This window comes from Rhipicephalus microplus, chromosome 10 (genome assembly GCF_043290135.1).
Source record: "Rhipicephalus microplus isolate Deutch F79 chromosome 10, USDA_Rmic, whole genome shotgun sequence".
In the NCBI taxonomy this organism is placed as follows: Eukaryota; Metazoa; Arthropoda; class Arachnida; order Ixodida; family Ixodidae; genus Rhipicephalus; species Rhipicephalus microplus.
The window spans coordinates 43,167,376-43,183,699 of NC_134709.1; the positions used below are offsets into that span (position 1 = coordinate 43,167,376).

The 16,324-nt window shown below is 47.0% G+C and overlaps 1 protein-coding gene and 1 long non-coding RNA gene across 2 annotated transcripts in view; one reads left to right on the forward strand and one right to left on the reverse strand.

Moving 5' to 3' along the window:
• Nucleotides 1-14,185, forward strand: part of LOC142774702 (uncharacterized) — a 341,818-nt gene extending 327,633 nt beyond the window's left edge. Inside the window, exon 4 of the long non-coding RNA XR_012886514.1 lies at nt 13,988-14,185. This is a non-coding gene — a long non-coding RNA (uncharacterized LOC142774702). The remainder of the gene's footprint in view (nt 1-13,987) is intronic.
• LOC142774701 (uncharacterized) overlaps nt 1-16,324 on the reverse strand; it is a 237,424-nt gene that overhangs the window by 198,418 nt on the left and 22,682 nt on the right. The gene's annotated exons all lie outside the window — the stretch shown is intronic.

Here is a 16,324-nt window from a genome sequence, read left to right on the forward strand (position 1 = left end):
TGCACAGGTTTTTCGTATGTGCTTTTATTTCGTTGTTACGTTTAGCAATTTATTTTCATTCTCGTTTGCGACGTACGGTCCTCCCTTCTATGATGTACGTTTTACCACGAGGATGTCCCGAATGAGTGAATGAATCGGTGAATTACCGCGTCTGTAGTATACGTGTGCACGCAGTGATAATTGCAATGACCACACGCTATATACCGTACTACTCGCATACCGCCGGCGCCTGTCCATAGCGCTGGCTAAATTACGGCCGGTGTCAGCTATTCTGGGCCATCCGCTGGTATACAATGACGGCGTTGTCTTCGTGGAATTTCGAGAAATTAGTTGATTTTTCCTGCCAGCGCTTTACTTCGTGAACGAGTTTCCTACAACTGGCGAGGTCTGAATAAAGCGCATGGCTGGACGCTTTTCACCGATTTTCCCGCATCGTTCAATTTCACTTTCTTTCTCTCTTTATTTTCTTCCCGTCCGACTCTCTCATTCGCACAGGCAAACTTCTTCTTCCTCGTGGTCCCAGCACGGCTGTTCATTTTTCACGGCCCGAAAGTCCTGATGTGGGTCACGCCCGACAAGACATCGGCCATGCCGCAGCGCGCGCGCATGCATACACTGTATATCTGCGGTGACCCCTCTCCCTCCTCCTACTCCCCGCCACTATATTCCCCCCCCCCCTTCAATTTAGTTCCCGAACGACATCCACCACAGCGGTATATTCGATGGTCCCTCGCTCTTTGAAACTTGAAGAAGGAACATGAGGTGCTCCGGGGCCTCTTGGGTGGTGGCGGCACTCTGGCGAAGTCGGTTAATTGACCGCTGCCACCCACCTGCGGGCGAACCCGACCGCGCATGCGCAAGCGCGCACAGTCGGAGAATCCTACTTGAGGCGAGACCGCCACATCTTTCCTTATTAGTTTGTTTGCGTCTATTTATAACGTACACTCCGGCCGCGTCAGGTCTCCAAAGTCCAGACGCGTGAGAAAATAGGCCAACGGTCAACCGAGAGAAAAATTTAGTTAAATTGTCAAACGCTCAGCCCTTGGTAACTGAAACACGAGTAAGTTATAACTGAAACCGTCTGTCTTTCGTTTTAGTCAGGTGCGTGTAATGTCAGTGTGATTTCGAATATACCACCCTTATAGTGTGAAGCTACACATCGGAGTACCAAGGAGAGCAGGAAAGAGTGCGTGACGTTTCTGTCCTCTACAAAAAAAAAAGAAAAAAATCACGTCGTTGCTGTCATGACCTGAACCGTCTTTCGGCAGCCACAAAATAGGTGGCACGGGAACCAACAGCGCTGTACACCGCAAGGCGAAAAAACAGCAGGCGAGAAAACGGTGTGTCAAACGCTGTTTTGTTCCCGTCATGTACCGACTAGCCCAAGTTAGGCACACTGCTACACGATAAACATCTTGAGTCACCACTCTGGAACTGAGCATACGAAAGCTGTTCAATACTTTGTAATCTCATGTGTTCACGTTCGAATTGTTCATGACTGTACTTACAATAGACGGTCGCGGTACTGTGGGGACCGGTCACGACGGATGCCCAAAAGTGTGCGGCTCACACTTAATTTCAATAGCTTGGATGTATTTAACGCACGCATAAATTTAAATAGTACACCAGCATTTACACATTTTAGTTTTTATATCTCATTCTTTCCTCGTTCCGACCCCTCTTTCACCATCCCAGCGCAGGGTACCAAATCGACTAGTAACACCAGGTTAACCTCCCAGTCTCTCCTCTCCATCTATTCCTCTCTACAACTACTACCTAAAGGTGGGTGCGTAACACGGTTGGGAATTGAACTCAGGACCAAAGTGTATGTAGATGTACCGTAAAGCGTAAATGATAGCAACAGTTAAGGGTGCAGAGTTTGCTAAGTAACAGATATCTATGTAGTGTAAAAGTAACGCTGTACAGATCTTCAGCTGCATCAGCATATACGAGCGTTATGCTGATGTTCTTTTTATTGTGTTATCGTTATTAAAATTATAAAATAGGAGATGTTGATGCCATTACGGTGGCACCAGCTACTCCTTTTTACTTGGCAGACAAAATATCTTGTAAGGAAAATATTAAGGGCCGAAAATGTATTACAGTAGAATAAACGACGTGAAAGTACAGCACCGCGCAGCATCACATGACAGTTTCACGATTTCGTGCCACCTTACGTTGTGCTGCGTCGAGAAACACGATCGCGAAACTCCTGCGCACCGTTACCGTTCTAGCTGCAGCGCGAGTTCCGACTGCGAAATCTTGGAAAAGTACCCTCAGTCTGCCAGTCAGTCACTCATAGCGTAGCGCGAGAGGAAATGAATGTAGATGGCGCCGAAACAAGACTCTCGGAGACAGTGACGGTGAAAAAAGAAGAAGGAGAAGAAGACGAAGAAAAAACGATGAACCATGCACGCGGTATTCCAAGGACGGTGCGCGACGACGCAACTTCAGCGAAGCGATTCATTAAAAACGCCAGTCATTAAAAGTCATGACTGCGCCGCGAAAGAAGAAGAAAAAGAAGGAAGAAAGAAAATGTGAGACAAACGTCACGGGGAAGAAAAGAAGAGACCAGAAGTGAGTGATGAGGCACCGAACAATAAGAGTCGAGGAATAAAAAAATAAAAGAAAACATGAAAGAGAGAGAGAGAGAGAGAGAGAGAGAGAGAGAGAGAGGGGGGGGGGGGGGCTTCTCTGCCTGCATAACGCGCACTCAACGGTAAACAAGTAATGCAGCCAACAGAAAAATAGGCAAAGTGGAGTAAAAACAACAAAAGGGGAGATAAACCACAAATGGAAATAAGTGCAAGGGTATAAAGAAGACCGCGTAGTGGTGATGCACAAGTCTGTCTCCGCAGGCTTGCGTCTCGTATATGAATTCGCTCTGCAGTTCTTCTTTGTGTGCGCCGACGTGTGGTGAGCGCAGGCAGGAAATCGAGAGAAAAAGAAACTGTAGGAGTAAAAAAAAGAAAACAAAACAAGCGACGACGACAAGAAGGATAAGAAGTGAGATATAAAAGAAACAGAAAGTTGCCGAGCTTTGGAAAGAAGAAGGATTGGGAAAGGGAGCTGCTTATGCAAATTAGTCCGCGCGGCTGCAGTCTTGCGTGAGACGCTCTTTATATGGCTGCTTTCTCCGCATTGCTATAAGCCACCCGCATGTACTCGCGTCTCTGTTCCGCGAACGCGTTCGCGTCTTTTTAATCATTTGACATTTTTCTTCACATTTCTCAGGTGTTTTTTCTTCTTCTCTTTGTTTTTTTTTTTTGTACCTCATTGCCTCGCCCTAGCCGCCCCTTCCTTCCACCTCATCTTTCTTTAACTTTTGTTTTTCACACTGCACACTTGGCAGATATATTTCAGTTGCGTTAATCTCGCGGCCGGCCAGCCAGTCAACGGCGCACGTATTGCCTCCAGTCTTTCGGCGGCGGCGACGAAAAGTTTTTCTCATGACGGTGCGCATATATATATATATATATATATATATATATATATATATATATATCTTCGCATAAGATGACTGCGTAACGAATGCAATTCTCTCTCTCGCTCTTCTTAAGTTATTCGAGAAAAAAACTAATCACTAAGAGACATGCATGACGGAGATTGCATCCCGGTTAATTATCGCCGAGCAGTAAGCATCAACAAAGCTCCGGAGATACGCCAGCACGCACTGAAGTGCGTATGCGCGAAATTACGGTGGTAAGATTTGGTGCCACCCCCTTACACATCAACGCGAATCGACGACAACTTCTCAAGACCCAAGTGCCAAGTTGCCAGACGAACCTCTTCCTTCGTTCATTTATTCCAAAGACGGCGTCTGAATGGAACGACCTCCCAACTTCCGTGGCCAAAAACTCGGATCGTTCATTCTTTGAAGCTATCTTGCCTAACGTTGTATAACGTACAGTAGTCAGCGAGCTTAAGACCAACGCCCCTAAGCGTGACCTCGACTACTTTGACTGATGCCATCCCCGAAGCGCTGTGCGCTGTTGCCGAGATAATACCTCGGTATGCTTAGATAGGATGTTCTGTTCTGTTCTGTTTTAACTGTTTTGCTGTGGAGAGGTAGAGGTGCCTATTGCCTCGGCTACTCCATATCACAAAGTTCTGCAGCGAAAAATAAAATAATAATACAGAACGGTACCCAAAAATTAACAATACGGAAAAGAAAAAAAACATAATAGCACACTGAAACCAGTTCAAATATCATGCCATTACACAGTTTTCTTCACGCAGTTCACTGAGTCATAAAATATTTACACGCACACCTTACTATTCTCTGTCAGTATACACATGACCACATTTTATATATACCCATTTCTGGCTGTCTGTCATAGGCGCCTGTCCAGTCCGGTCTCCACTAAAAAGTCTGTCAGGAAGATTATTGCCTTTTTCTGGAGATGCATCTCAGGCCATGGTCCAAGCAGTTTCTTTATTGTGAGAGGCCGTCTGTCCAAACTTGCTAATTTGTTCTTTAATTTTTCTCTTTCATTCGCGTATTTAACGTACTCCAAAAGAATATGGCGAACAGTTTCTTCTGCATGACCACAATGGCATTCCGGTGAGATAGGATGTCGTTATGTGTGTGTAACATCTCGGCAACATAACCCAAAATTACGCGGAGCTAGCGCCAATCAAATTGTTTCTGAACATGCTGCGGAGCGTTCGAGTTAAGCTTGCTCGCGACTGTGCATGTATTAAGGCTAAAGCTTTAGATGCTGGCACCAAACGCGAATATCGACCGGCGTTTCGCGTCGACGCCCTGCGTCAGCACGAGTGATTCAAAAATCATCGTCACGTGATGACATCATCATTACTTCACAGTTCACCGGAAATGCATACTGAAGCGCACACACAAGAGGACAAAGAGCATAGAGACACAGGGATGAGCGCAGTCCCTGTGTCTGGTCCCTGTGTCTCTATCGTATTTGTCCTCGTGTATGTGTGTGCTAAAGCTTCAGTGTGCAACAAAAACAACTAGCCCGTCGTTCCGTATCGCCACCGATAATGGGCACGCCATAGTGAAATTACGTGACGTAATGTCACACGATGATGCCATCACATGACATCGTGGCCTGCTAAAAGGGGGGCCCATCACGGATGCAGTGCAAAACCAGGCGAGGTGCCTCCGATCCCGGAGGCCATGCAAAGCTCCATTAAGTTCGGAAACCTTTCGGAAGGTGGCGGCGGCGCGTAGGTCCATTCGCGTGGCCCTTGCGAGCAAATCAACTGAGCAGAAAGTTCAGGCAAGACGTCATGCCAACACCAAAATTTGAACGGAAATAATAACTTACGCCTCGTATAATATCACAAGTATCGCTATTTTAACGGCGTCAGCTGTTGCCCCGTGTTAGTGAGGAGCCGCCAACCTAACCGCCGTGCCGTTTCGTAGTTCTCACTCTTTTGCCACCGTCACTACTTCCAGAAACACTGTCGACAGCGACGTGCCGCTATGCTTGTGAAGTCGCGCGCTACTAATATGAATACGGATCTTGTGGTAGTTTTTTTTTTTTTTCGGTACATTCAATGAGGTCACAACATATAACGAGTTCAACAAACACCTTTATCTATCCAAGATGACCTCCGCTCCACCTCGCAAAAATCTCACAAGGTTCCGAGAACTTGTATAAGGTTATTGCAAACCAAGACGTAACCAATATAGCTTTAAAATATTGCAGCTCGTTCACCCTGAACTATATGTCCAAGTACTGCTCACTATGTGGGCAGACATATGTGAGCGGAGATTGCTTGGAGATACAGCTGGATTACTTCGATTACGGGTTATCCTGTCATCCTCATTTGCCCCCGTCTCTTCAGCCCTATGGCCTTAGTAAGGTTCGTGCATGACGTTCGCGCTCAGGTCACACGACATTCGAACGAGGCGCGACGGCACTCTAATGCTACAGCCAATCAGACCTAAGAACGCGCCAACCACTTCATTTTACGGGACGTCCCGGAGATGACTCGGGCTACTCCGGCTCACCAAAAAAACATAGGCGTGCGCACATGGCGAGAAGAGGGGGGGGGGGAGGCGGCCATTCTCTAACCTTATAAGAGGTGAGGGGAAAGGGGGTGGAAGTTTGCTTTTTTTTTCGTTATGCACTCGAACCTGTCGCATCATTCTTTCAAGAGCAGGGTTATGACCGCAGTCTTTTGAGGATATAATGGCGGCCCAAGGCCCCTCACGCTGAATTTTTCAAGAACTGCTTGCTCCCCATCTTTACTTTTGGAAAGCCACAGACCAAGGGCGATTGTTAACGTCATCGATTCACTTTCAGTTTTTCATCCGTTGTGAAGCATTCCGGGCTTCGAACTAGACCGAACAGGGGGGAGGGGGCTAATATGGAACTTCGCCCCCTCTCCCGTTGATGGCAATTTTTCCGCAAGCCAACGGGCGAAACCACTTGGCTTAACTCTAGTTTACGCTACCGTGTCTCTTCGCGTTGCTCAACGTCGCGTCTCGGTTACCGCGTGAAAAATTTGCCCGGTCTACCGTTTAGAAAATAAGGGCGTCGTTCGTCACTTCCCTCTTCTTTGACTTGTTTCTTTTCTTTCGTTTCCCAAGCCAGCAGCGAACTTGCACACCGTCGGCCCGACCCGCCCGCGTCTTTCAGATCTCTGCCAATTGGCGCCCCGGGTGCCGACGTGTCCCCGTTAATTCCTCGCGAGAAACAGCCCGCGCTGGGGGCAGCTATTCGCGCGCGCGCAATTTTAGGCACGGCCCGAGCGTTTAGGGCGTCGATAGAACGCGTGAACTACATCAGGGTTGAAAAAAAAAAAGCAGCCTGCGTTACTTTGTATTTTATTTGTGTTCGTAAAAATAAACATGCGACAATCTTTAGCGGCTGTCTTCAATGACCGTTCTATATAGGTCATTGAATTCCCAATGAATGAATGAACGAACGAATGAACGAACGAATGAATGAATGAATGAATGAATGAATGAATGAATGAATGAAGTAATCAAGTAATGAATGAATTATGCGGATACATGCTTAGTGAATGGACAGTGGTACTGTGGCATACAAGAATTTGGTAGGTGAGTGTCTGTTCATGCGTCAGTATCGTACTACTGGGATTAGGTTTTTGAATCTCCGTTGGTATTTACATTTAGGACAACTGTTTTGTGGTTATTGACAACTCCGCGGTGAAAACTATTATGCAAGAGACGACAAGTAGGTGGAGCCACATCTAGGCACTATCTTCTTAAGCTAATTTTAGTTTAAAAATTAATGTACGGATGAATGAATGAATGAATGAATGAATGAATGAATGAATGTTGCCTGTACTTTAAGTGGGGTACTGTGAGAAGGAGTGGTTATTCTCTTCAATGCAAATGACGTCGCAGGGAACCTTTACAATGTGTGCGGCACCGGCAGACACTGATACACGCATATCTACGCAGCTGAGACTGCGATCGTTCTCGGTGACAAAGGTGATTGCACCGTGGCTGATGTTCATAAAGTCGACAGATCTCAGTGACCGATGGTGGTGTCACCTCTCCACATGGACAGGCCCCGAATGTTTCGTTTGTTTGTTTCTTTTAAACCGCTTCCCCATGCAAAGGTTACCAACTACAGAATACCATTCTGGTTGACCTGTTGCTTACTATTCCCTAGGTCATGCCTCGCACTGTGAAAGTCCCATGATTTGTTGTGCATTTGGGTGTATGAAAGTTCTCAAAGGTGAAAGCCATCTTTTTTTGCTTCTCATTAGATCGTTATTGAACCCCCCCCCCTCTCCCTCCCCACTTAGGAGGTTCGGCAGTGACTCCGGCATCGGCGTATCTTTCGTAACACGCCGTTGGCCCTTCTTGACGACGTGACGCGACGTCATAGTGACGACACTATCTCGAGGGTGGGAGAGGGTGCTGTGACGTCATCACACCATAATTTCTTGCATAACTCTTGCAGAAGCCAATGGCCACGTTTCGCGTTTGTTGAGGCACCTGATGCTCTCGCCTAAAATTTGTAAAATTTGGGTCGCTCTGAGCGTGTACACATTGCCGACGTGGACGTGTCGCGTATGCCTGCCGACACGCTTTTGCTGCGAGTTCCCGGTAACGCAGTTTTTTTTTTTTTAACCTACGCGTCGCTTTTCCCGACTCATTCGCGTCCTTTTGGGTACTTTTACGCGTTGTTTCTTTATGTTTATCACTATCGACTAACGCGCATGCTGAGTGCGTAGACATATTTTTTTTTCTCCTTCGGAGAGCAAATCTATGTTCGCACCGCCGCGGCTTGACGCAACCCGCAACCGCTCCGAGTTCTAGGAAAAAAGGAGAAGCGCAGGTGAAATGGAGACGAGATGTTGAAAGACACCCGGAGTGTCGACGGCGAAGCACGATACAAGTTGGCTAACGAAGATGAGGGGAAGATAACGCAGTTAGGATGGGCGAGATAGACGTAACGAAGATATGTCACTCAGGTGTTGAAATTATCCTCTCCAGGCACGAAATGTGACGGAATGTCTGTAAATGCGCCAAATTTACTAATCTTTATTCCGTGTCGTTCAATACTCTGTTGCGAGTACGCCTATAGGTGCCGCGGTGGTTACGCTGCCCGCCTGCTGACCCGAAGGTTCGATGGTTGGCGGTCGCATTTTGATGGCGGCGAAAGGATCGAAGCTCGTGTACTGCATGGTCAGTGCACGTTAAAAAAACATCAGACGGTGGAAATTTCCAGACCCATGCACTGGGGCGTGCCTCAAAATCATATCGAGGTCTTAGCAAGTGAAACCACGGGTTTGTTACGCTCTGTTGCAAAAAAAAAAAAAACCAGTTAGTACCACGTTGATTTGGTTAATTTGGGTAATTAGTCTCAATCAGGGTGTGCTTAAGCATTTATATATTCTGAAGTCAATCATGTTCTTGCATTTCATGAGAATGATCAAATCGCAGCCTCGAATCACCTGTGAAAACTCTCGATCGTTTGTATATTCATTTCGAGCAAGGCAAATGTAACGTTTCACGGGGCTCAAGAGAGGCGGCCCGTCAATGGGCTCGTCGAACGTGCTATAGTGTCTCCGGCGACGTGATCACCCGCATATTCATACAAGACTTAGGACGCGAATAGAAGGAAGCTAGACGAATAAAGGTGTACTCACACCGGATTCTCTCTAGTCTGAAGAAACACATACGTGTCTTTATCTGGTGCCCACTTATTCAGAGTACCTATAATGAACTCTTGTTTTCTTTGCGTGTGCTATAAACGACTAGATAAGAATAATTGTTTGGATTTAACGTCCCCAAAGCACCATATGATTATGAAAGACGCCGTAGTGGAGGGCTCTAAAACTTGCCACCACCTGGCGTCATTTAACACACACTTGAATCCAATCGCACGGGCTTCAAGCATTTCCACCGCGTGGAAAATGCGGCCGCCGCAGCCGGGATTCAAGCCCGCACCCAGCGGGCCAGCTGCCGAGTGCCTTAGCCACTAGACCACCGTGTCGGGTTACAATCAACTAGCCTGCCTATCGATTCTCCTACGACCATCTGCAGCGACTCGCCACAAAATAAAGTTATATGAAGACGCCTTGATAACTCAGGAAATTTGAACCGTCGAAATGTCAGTGTACCTTGCAAATTACTGGTGCCTAGTCAACGTAAACTGTCATATTCACTCGACTGTAACCCTACAATGAATGTAACACTAAGGGTGACTTTTCATTGCATTCAGCAAGAAAAAAAAAAGATGGTTATCTTAGGTGATGATAGGTATAGAAAAAAGAAAGCAAGTAACATACACAACTGCGTACACAGAGCCACAAAGAGAATCTGGCCTGGTGTAGAAAGTGTAGAGGCGTCTACAACGGGTCAGAAAGCAATACTAAATCATGCGTCTATAAAGAACAACACCGTATGCATCATACGCGTTACTCGATGGTTGCAGGTTCAAATTCTGTCGGTGGCAAGTTATCTTTTCGTACACCTTCTTTCTTCAAGCTTACATTAAAATTACTTCTAATAACATCCTCTAGCGGCCTCGAGGACATACCGTGGCGCCACCTACGTGATGACGTCACTCATAGGATGCCGGGTTATGCTGTAGAAGACCGCATTTCCTGCACTTTTGCTGGGGACACCACACGTGCTTCCCTTTGTTTTGAAACTCAGTGCATGCTTGAAGAAGGAAGGAAGGAAAATGGGAGTAAAAGAAGGGCAGGGAGGTTAACCAGCCTTTAGGCAGCCGGTTTGCTACCCTGCTCACGGGAGGAGGATGAGGGCGATGAAAGATAGAGAAGAAAAATGGAAGAGACCTAAACACACCACATTCCGCAGCACACGCGCGTACACTCAGTAATAGTCCGGTCTTGTCTTTCGTGGTGTTAGACATTGCTGTTACAGCCGCTTGTTAAAGTCCGTGTCGCGTAGGAATTTCAACAGAGCGTTTGTCGCTCCCTGTTGCAATGTCTTCTCTCTGGCACTTGACAGAATAGTGTCCACAGTCATTTGGCTGTTGTCGACGCGCGCAAGAACGGACGCCAGTGACTGTCTCTGGATGTCGTACAACGGACAGTCGCACAGGACGTGGTGTAGCGTCTCTTCGCAACGACAGGCATCGCAGAGAGCGTTGTCGGCCTTTCCTATGACAGACCTGATAATACGGGCAAGCGAACTACGAATCCGTGCCCTCGTTGGCACTCTCGTGTCTAATTTGCATAGTAAAATCGCGACTAAGAACTGGTGCAGCCATTGGGAGACGATGCAAGTGGTGTCGCGAAAGCAAAGCTGCCGGATTCCACAAGTACGTATCCTATCTGTGACGTCAAAACGATCGCAGCGCTGGTCTCTCTAGTGGAGGCCCTCGGGGCCAATACTTCTCTCAGAATCATCGTCTGTTACTTTTCATTAAGAAGAACAACAAAAAAAGTTACCGCCCCTGCCTTCGTCTATCTTCGACTGCTCTCCGAACGCCATTTCACGCGGTTTAGGCGAAGTACCGACGTGAGCGGCCCCTATACCCGTATTGGTGGGCAACGTTAGTCAGGTACGACGCACCTCGTCATCTGCGCGTGCAATGTCGGTGCGAGTCGGTGTGAGGCATTACGGCGTAACGAAGAATGTATAAGTAAACAAACAAACAAAAAAAAACTTACCTCACGGTTTCTAGATAAGTCTTGAGAACACCGCGAGTCATATACGTGAAAGTAAAAGCGACAAATAACAAAAAAATTGAAGCTGCGCTCAAGAGAATGCACATAAAAGCAAAAAAAAATAAAAGAAACGAGTACGCTACGCGAACGCGCGGGCGTGTAGTTCATACCACGGCTCTTGCGGGAACATGAAACGAAAGTAACGATAATAAATGCACAAAGACGAGAAAATATCCGAGAAACGGGACAGAAAAAAAAGTGCGGCATATGAATTAATGCGGCACGCTTCGAAAAAGAGGTTTACGAAAAGGATAGAACCGAAAAAGAAAGAAAAAGAGAAACGGGATTAAGAAATCGAAACTTGCAGCGTCTGGCGCAAGCGAGGACGCCAAATAAGAAATATGTGTGCGCGCGCAGAGTCTCTCACTCGGGAAACTCTCTTGAGGCGACCCGCCCAATTAAAGTGGTTACCTGCAAATTTAGAAGGGAGAGGGTGGCACGGTTTCTCGTTTTGCCCTTCAAACTTGAAGAGAAGAAAACGTCATTGGCCGTGCTTACGTTTGTAGATGCGTACAAGAGTGGTAGAGCGTACGACCGGCTACGATTAAAGAGTAAACGAGTCGACCTACGAGAAATAGAACGAAAAAAAAATGAAGGTATAAAAAAACAAAAACGAAAATCCATCCAAAGCCCGAGTACGCGATGAAGCCGAGAAGCATACCTACGTCGGGGTGTGGTCCGTGCGACCTGTAATTATGCCACTTGAAATAAATGCGCATTAAGCATGTCGAGACGCGAGAATAAAACAAAACAAGGGCAAAAAAGACGGCTGTATGCAACGAATTAAAAAGGCGGACTGTGTGGTTAGATGTGGCTGGGAAAGGAATAAAAACGTAGGTGGCTTTGGCTCTTACATTTATTTTTCTTTCCCGAAGGGAGATCTAAACGTAGACCCCCTTGCCTCTCCCCCTCCCCCACCCACCCTTTTTTTTTTTTTTTTGCGAACTACGCTGTGCGGTTTCGCGGAACGACGTGGGAAAGGATTTTGCAGTATAGTGGGGGTCGCTTGCGTAGTTATATATATAGTAGGATGATTAACCCCCATCCAAAAATTTTCAAGTTTGCACGTGTACAGGCAACTATACAAACACAAGCACGAACATACATAGAGGGTAGCTAACACTCCCTCCTTCCCTTTTCTTTTTCTTCGGAAACAATATTTCGCAAGACAAGTGATGGGGTTCGGGATTTTTCGTGGTATGCTTATACGTGTATATAGTTAATGTTACGTCAAGCGAACTGATGTTTACTGGCGACGGCGCGGGTAATTTTCCGTCTCGAACCGGCGGATGGCCAGGGTTTCTGGCTCGTTGCGACTAATGAGCATTAAAGAGAACTTTCCCTTCCCCTCTTTTTTTTTTTAAGTGGGCGATATATTCAAAGAACGCCGTCGCGACTATAGGTGGGCGGGTATTCTAGGAAGGTCTGGAGTGGTTCCAAGTTTTTCTGAGACTTTGTTTTTTTTTATTGTTTCGGTTTCGTTTTTTTTTTACTATACCTTCTCGCCCCGCGTAAAGACTTAGATCCATTAAAATTTCGGTTTTCCTCTATTACTTTCCTGGTGCCAAGAAGTGCCACTTTATACCTGCTGATGCGCCGTAGTTGCGTAGCCAAAGTGAAATGACGCTGTCGAGAGTATCCAGCTGCGTGCGAATCAAATTTGCGACGCCACTTCCGTCTAGTGGACGTAAAACCGACAACGACGGTGGTCAAACTCTCGACTGCTGACCCGAGAGTGGCGGGATCGAATCCTGGCCGCGGTGGAGGCATTTGGTAGAAGGCCAAATGCAACAGACTGTGCGAGACTGCTAGAGAATGCTAGAGACTGGACTACTTTGACTGATGCTAGCTGCGAAGCGTTGGGTGCTGTTTCCGAGACCTGCGTACGCTCGGGTAGTAAAGTACGTCGGCAGGCATGGCTAACAGCTTGGCAACAGAGCCCAAAGGTACGCGGCGCTAGCGTCAATAAAACCGTTTCGGGAAACGATCAGGTTAAGCCTGCTGACAACTGTACACACATCAAAGAACCACAGGTAGTGGCAGTTTCTGGAACCCTCCTCTATACGGCGTTTCTCATAATCATGTCGTCGTTTTTGGCCTGTAAAACGCCGTATATTATTATTAGCTATATGTAAGTAAAAGTTGCAACGACATTTATGTGCCGTGAAAATTAAAAAAAAAGATAACGATGACGATCAAAGTAACTCAACTTCGATTGCTGTTCGCGAGATGCGCTGCGACAACTCTAACCACCGCAGTCGATACCACATGTAGCGCGAGACGATAATGCCGAAACTTGACAAACTGACCTACCACGCCGAGTGTGAGTTCGCTTCAAAAAAAAAAAAAAAAAAAAACTATGGATGGTGTCTTTGCGACACACAACGTTAATCGTAATCTGTTTTGCCCTGCCACCGCGCGACCGGCAGTTACGGGTAAGGAACGTCATGCGTGTTATCAGCTGATATATCGCATTCCTGTTAGAAAAGGGGTGAGAGCCGAATTTTCAAAAAGGAATACGCGAACGAGCCAGATGACGATAGTAGTGCGGCAGTAATGATCCTTATCTACTCGTTTTTTATTTATTATAGTGTAGAGCCCACTGCTTGCTAACCACGGCGGCTTGAAAGAATTCTTCCCCATAACCCTTGTTTTGATGTCACCATTTTCTTAGATGATTAGGCATTAACCCTCACACGCGTAATGCCCGTATCTCACCTCTTTCTTTTGGTTTTTTATTGTTGTTCATAGGAGAGAGATAAGCAACCGGAAATCACAGCAATCGCAAACGTTCTACTCTCTTTTTCTCCCCTCTCTCTATCTTTAGGCCAGAAGTCATCGCGGCGTCGTGACCGAACGTTACGTCACCGAGGAACGGTGATGCGATTCGTCGTCTCTCTTGGTTACGTCACGTAGGCGCCGGCCGGACGCCGCCTCCCGCTGTCCGGCTCCTCTTCGGCGTTCTGTGATGTCCGCAGTAAGTGAAATTTACTTACTTATCAATGCCAAAGACTTAGACGTCTCATCAAACGCGGGAGTTCACCATCGTCGACGGCATAAGCGTTAGGACGAGTGACTCAGAAAATGTGACCGTCCCACGACGGCGTTGCCCTGTGGCACCACCACGGCGTCCAGGATTATTAAAATTTGTGACGTCACATGATGTTGACGTGTAACACGCCATCGTCGCATGGTCAAAAAGCGGCCGATCACGGATGCAATTCATAATTACCTTGGGTGCAGAAACTTTTCGGAGGGGGAGAGGTCATCAATACAATCAGAAGAAAAGAACGACTTTCAAGTCATCTTAGGCGAACGAATAGTGAATCTTGTAATTTATTTATTTATTTATTTATTTATTTATTTATTTATTTATTTGACAGGGACACCATACCACTGTGTTCCGATGTATCTATGGCTTTTCAGAGTGTCCTAAGTTATCCGGGAATTGGTGACTTCATGGTGCGCAAGCTGTGTTCCCCTCGCAAGTCACAAAAGCCAATCAGTTCCAGTCTCCGCAAGTAGTCTCTTCGGTTCGAGCCCTCGTGGGAAGTGCGTTGCCGACAACCCTTTTCTGCAACAAAGTAGCGCACCTTGCATGCTGTTAACCGGACGTTACTAAACAACCAGCTAGCTTCACTGTCAGCGTTATTGAAGGGCGTGAAAGTGCCTGGTGAGGAACCACCGCCATCTTCCCACACGCCACCGTACATCTACGATATACTTGCAACATTCGCGTTGCTCATATACTGAAGGCTATTTCGGCGAGCCAAGTATTAAAATATACCACAGCCCGTATCACACCACACTACCCAACGGTCAACGCCATCTGCCATATTACCAGTAAAACCAGCGACGGACATCTTTCTCGGCCATCTTCAACGTGCACGTTTTACCGATGCGCGCGTTATGTAAATATGATTGCTGAGACTCTGAATACCGCTGTCGACCAGCACCACCTCGTATTTTTCTTGCGCTCTTCCTTCCACCTTTCCTGGTGCCGGCTAGATAACCAGGCTCACACCATGGTTGATCTTCACGCCCTTGTTGGCTCTTCCTTCTCCTCTATTTCATCATTATTGCAAACTGGAGCCACAGAAGGGCATCTGACGGGACTGGTCAAATAACTTCCTGTTTGTAGCACTGTTTGTTTACTTCCTAATTATAACAATCAACATCATCTCGCATCGTCCATAGCCAGCCGTGATTGCTGAAGTTTTGAATAAAAACAGAGACTATAAATCTCTGAAAGACTCGCCACGTTATTGCTACCTATAATGTCGCTGCAGTAAAGAAAAAGATAATGCAGGTTTTTTAAACCAGAAAATTATTTTCAGAAGTATACATCGACCAACCGCGGTAACGTTCGCGTCCCTTGTTCCGAAGGGTTACTTCGATTTCCGTTGATCTCACACAAAGGCGCTTTGGTTATGCCGAAGTTCTACGTATATAATTAGCCGCTAACGGTTATACTATCATCTGAATGATGAGAGTCGCGATAACGCAGTGTGGCGAAACGCTATCGCGCGTTCTCACCACCGTCACACACACACACACACACACACACACACACACACACACACACACACACACGCACACGCACACGCACACACACACACACACACACACACACACACATACACACACACACACACACACACACACACACACACACACACACACATACACACACACACACACACACACACACACACACACACACACACACACACACACACGCACACGCACACGCACACACACACACACACACACACACACACACACATACACACACACACACACACACACACACACACACACGTGACCAAGTTACTCTCGTCGCGACGCAGGTGCGTCAGCGGCGCTGATTTCCCCAAACTATCAGCGGCCGTCGCAAGCCCGCCAGGGCCAGTTGGGTAATGACTCAATCAGCCTTTGCAAGAAACCAGACACCAGCGCACCGCAACGCTTCGGGTCGAAGGCGATCGAGGTGGCATCAGATAAAGCGGCGGAGAGAAGGACTTTGGTGGCGGAGTCGAAAACGCGAGAAGGAACGCATCCATGGGACAAAAACGATCGGACGATCTTGTCAGCCGCGCCTGCTTCTCTAGATTAGCCGTTGCAACGGGCGCACTGACGGCGGTAATCGCGGCGACCACGTATT